This window comes from Muntiacus reevesi, chromosome 2 (genome assembly GCF_963930625.1).
Source record: "Muntiacus reevesi chromosome 2, mMunRee1.1, whole genome shotgun sequence".
NCBI classification, from domain to species: domain Eukaryota; kingdom Metazoa; phylum Chordata; class Mammalia; order Artiodactyla; family Cervidae; genus Muntiacus; species Muntiacus reevesi.
Window position 1 is genome coordinate 218,026,388 of NC_089250.1, and position 5,015 is coordinate 218,031,402.

Here is a 5,015-nt window from a genome sequence, read left to right on the forward strand (position 1 = left end):
CCAAAAGCAAGAGTCCAACGCCCATACAAAGCAATAAATCCAGAAATACTCGAGTCAGACTCCCCCTCACATGCCCTAACCCTTTCCCACATGATAAGCACGAGCAAGAATTACGGGGTGAGGGAGGAAGACTATTCCTTAATCCCACTGAATCAAGACTCCTCTGCAAATATAAACATCATTCTTTGTCATATTAAAGTCCTGAAAATAAAATATAAAACTTAAAATGCTATAGGGCCACAAAGAGGAATATTTTTCAGGACTTCAAAATCAAAATATGAAGGAAAATATTAATAAATTTGACAACTTTAAAAATAAAACATCCTTCCAAAAGTAAAATAAAGTGCTACAAACAATGTAAAAATATAAAAATAGGCAATAAAATAATAAAAATATAAGATGCAGACATAGATTGGAATTATAGAGGACTTAACAGCATTATGGTAAAAATGAGGTCTGAACAATGAATGTTTTAAGAAATTAATTGAAGTTTGAACTCAAATTTTTCAACTTGAAAATTTTCCATGGTTCTTCTGAAAACAGTGTCTTCTCTCTTTATTCATTTTATTCAATTAACTGTTTTAATTTTGGAATAATTTTGGGTTTAAAAAAATACGGTGCCAAAATGATGACAGAAAATTCATACATATCCTTTACCTGCTGCTGCTGTTGCTAAGTCACTTCAGTTGTGTCCGACCCTGTGCGACCCCATAGATGGCAGCCCACCAGGCTCCCCCGTCCCTGGGATTCTCAAGGCAAGAACACTGGAGTGGGTTGCCATTTCCTCTCCAATGTGTGAAAGTGAGAAGTGAAAGTGAAGTCGCTCAGTCGTGGCCGACTCGTAGCGACCCAATGGACTGCAGCCCACCAGGCTCCTCCGTCCATGGGATTTTCCAGGCAAGAGAACTGGAGTGGGGTGTCATTTCCTCTCCAATGTGTGAAAGTGAGAAGTGAAAGTGAAGCCGCTCAGTCATGTCCAACTCGTAGCGACCCAATGGACTGCAGCCCACCAGGCTCCTCCGTCCATGGGATTTTCCAGGCAAGAGAACTGGAGTGGGGTGTCATTTCCTCTCCAATGTGTGAAAGTGAGAAGTGAAAGTGAAGCCGCTCAGTCGTGTCCGACTCGTAGCGACCCAATGGACTGCAGCCCACCAGGCTCCTCCGTCCATGGGATTTTCCAGGCAAGAGTACTGGGGTGGGGTGCCATCCTTTACCTAGTCTGCCCTATAGATAACATCTTCTGTAACAATGGTTCATTGGTCAAAACTAAGTAATTAATCTGAGCACAATGCTATGGACTAAAACCTCAACCCAGATGTCCCATCCCAAGTGTCCTTGGTCCAGGGCAGTGATTCTACAGTCCCCATGCTAGCCTGCTTTCAGGGTATTCAAAGGTTCATCCATGTGCTTGAGCTTACTGCTGTTGACACCACTGCACTCATCCTTATCCCATATCCCCATCACCTTCACCTCTTTTCCTATATGAACAGCAATCAGAGGGTGAGGTTAGTCCCTGGGAAAATGCAGGAACTGGATGTGTATGTATTTGAGGGCATATATTTTAAAATTAATTTTTAAGTGCATATGACATAATGTACTTTATGCCATTTTTTTCCCTATGATTTCAAGTGTGGAAATATTCTCAGTAGATCATGTTTGATATACATACAAGAGGTGCTTTAATGGTGTAAAAAAAAATAAATTATGTCCTGTCCTGGTCAGAGTGTACATTAATTACCTGAGTGTAAATTAATTGCCTCAATTTACCAATGGCTTCAATTTGCTCCAGAATATTTATGACTGTGGGCCTAACATCACTGAACTGAAGATTTCTTGAGATGATAACAAGGTTGAGATGTACTCTCACCTCACATGACAATGCTATGAACAATGGCTTTCAGGAGCACCTGGAGAAGCTTTACTTTAGGCCTTCTCTTTATGCCCAAAAGTGGTAACTATATTCTTCTCTTTTCCCTTTAGTGCTTTTCGTGTGCTAACTTTAGTTTGACCGCTGCTGCTGCTGAGTCGCTTCAGTCACGTCCGACCCTGTGCGACCCCATAGACGGCAGCCCCCCAGGCTCCCCTGTCCCTGGGATTCTCCAGGCAAGAACCGCTGGTGGCTCTTAATACGCCTTTCACCTTATTCCAAGTCCATGTTTTCTCCCTCAACAGATTTTGCTCTTTTTCATCTTTGCTGTAAACCTCAAACCAGGGTCCCGTGCAGACTTATGCAATAATTCTATATGATGAGTTACCATTTCCATGTCCCTGCCAGGGACAGTGAAGACTCTGAGATTAGGCAGGGGTAAAATTCATTTTAACAAAAATACCAAATGCAGAGGAAATGAGTCTGGACAAGAGGTGAGTCTGTGAGGTTCAAGTTTACAGTTGTGATGAGGTTCTTAAGAATTGCTGCTTATTACCTGAGGGCTTATTCCTTCCTATAGATACCTTGCCAGTTTTAAAAGGATTTTCCCATACACTTCATGGTCAGCACTAAAGGCTGTATTTGGGGGACGAGAGGGGATGGCAGGGGCAAAGATGTTCAGCCTTGCTCTCATTAGCCAAACACTGTGGTTGTTTCCTTTTGCACTTTAAAGTGAAGATAAAGATGCTTCTATGATCCTTGAAGTTTTTTACATTTATCAAGTAAAAAAACTCGATGAAACAAGAAAAATCTGAAGTCAACAACCTAATCTACCACCTAAAAGAATTAGAAGAACAAAATCCAAAGTCAGCAAAAAGAGGAAATAATGAAAATCAGACAGGAAATAAAATAGAGATCAGAAAAATAACACGGAAGATAAAACCAAGAACTGTTTTCTTTTTTTGAAAGGATAAAGAAAGTCAACAAACCTCTAGCCAGGCTCACTGAGAAGAAAAGAGAGAGGCCCCAAATAAACAAAAGAAATGAAAGAGAAGCAATAACAAGTGATACCCCAGAAATACAAACTTCAAAAACTAACTTATGGTTACCAAAAGGAAAAGGTAGCAGGGAGGGATAAATCAGAAGTTTGGAATTAACATACACACACTACTATATATAAAGTACATAATCAACAAGGACCTACTGTATAGCACAAAGAACTCTACTCAATATTCTGTAATAATATCTATATGGGAAAATAATCTGGACATGAATAGTTATATGTGTATGCATAATCAATCACTTTGCCGTACACCTGAAACTGATACTACATTGTCAATCAACTAAACTCCAAAATAAAATTTAAAAATTTAGTCATAATAAAATACTATGAATGGTTATATGCCAACAAATTGGAAAACCTAGAAGAAATGGACAAACCTCTAGAAACACAGTCTGCCAAAACTGAGTCAAGAAGAAACAGATCATTTGAACAGATCCCCCCTATGTTTTCCTTTTGGTAACCATAAGTTTGTTTTTGAAGTTTGTATTTCTGGGGTATCACTTATTGTTGCTTCTCTTTCATTTCATTTGTTTATTTGGGTCGTCTCTCTTTTCTCTGATTGCTAGAAAGGAAATAGAACCTGTAATAGATAAACAAAAAACTCCCTGCAAACAAAAGTCTAGGACCAGATGGCTTCACTGGGGAATTCTACCAAACACACAAATAATATACCTGTCCTTCTCAAATTATTCCAAAAGATGGAAGAGGAGGCAACACTCCCAAAGTCATTCTATGAAGCCACCAGCACCCTAAACTAAAACCAGACAAAGACACTATGAAAAAAAAGAAAAGATTACAGGTCAATATCTTTGATGAAATTAGATGCAAAAACCTTCAACAAAATATTAGTGAATGGAACCCAACAATACACAAGAAGGATCATGTGCCATGATCAAGTTGGATTCATCCCAGGGTCACAAGCCTGGTTCAACATATGCAAATCAATCAACATGATGCACCACATTAACAACAACAACAACAAAACCAAAAGCCACATGATCATCGCAATAGATGCAGGAAAAAAATGATCATTTCAATAGATGCATAAAAAAGTGGTAAAATTCAACATCCTTTCACGATAAAAACTCTCACTGAAGTGAGTATACGGAGAACATATATCGCCATCATAAAAGCCACTTGTGACAAGCCCACAGCCAGCATCACACACAATGGTGAAAAGTTGAGAGCCTTTAGACTGAATTCTGGAAAAAGAGACAGATGCCCCGTCTCATCACTTCCAATACTATTGAACATAGTATTGGAAATCCTAGCCACAGCAACCAGACAAGAAAAAGAAATAAGAGGTATCCACATTGAAAGGGAAGAGGGAAAACTGTCACTATAAGCAGATGACATGATACTATATACGGAAAACCCCAAAGACTCCACACAAAAACTATTAGAATAAATGAATTCAGCAAGATAGCAGGATACAAGATCAATATACAGAAATCTGTTGAATTTCTTTATACTAACAGTGAAGTATAAGAAAGAAACAGTTTTAAAAAAAAAAAGAGGCTCGTTTATAAACCTGACCAAGGAGGTAAATGACATATATGCTAAAAATCATAAAACAGTGATAAAGGAAACTGTACATGATTCAAAGAAATGGAAAGGAGTCTTAATGCTCTTGGACTGAAAGAACTAATATGATTAAAATGGCCATACTACTCAAAGTAATCTACAGATTTAATGCTGCTGCTAAGTCGCTTCAGTCGTGTCCGACTCTGTGTGACCCCATAAACAGCAGCCCACCAGGTTCCCCCGTCCCTGGGATTCTCCAGGCAAGCACACTGGAGTGGGTTGCCATTTCCTTCTCCAATGCATGAAAGTGAAAAGTGAAAGTGAAGTCGCTCAGTCGTGTCCAACTCTTAGCGACCCCATGGACTGCAGCCTACCAGGCTCCTCTGTCCATGGGATTTTCCAGGCAAGAGTATTGGAGTAGGGTGCCATGACCTCCTCTAGGGGATCTTACTAACTAGGGACTGAATCCACAACCTCTGCAACTCCTGCATTGACAGGCAGGTTCTTTACCAATAGCGCCACCTGGGAAGCCCCCAGACATAAATTGTGGTAATATTTTCT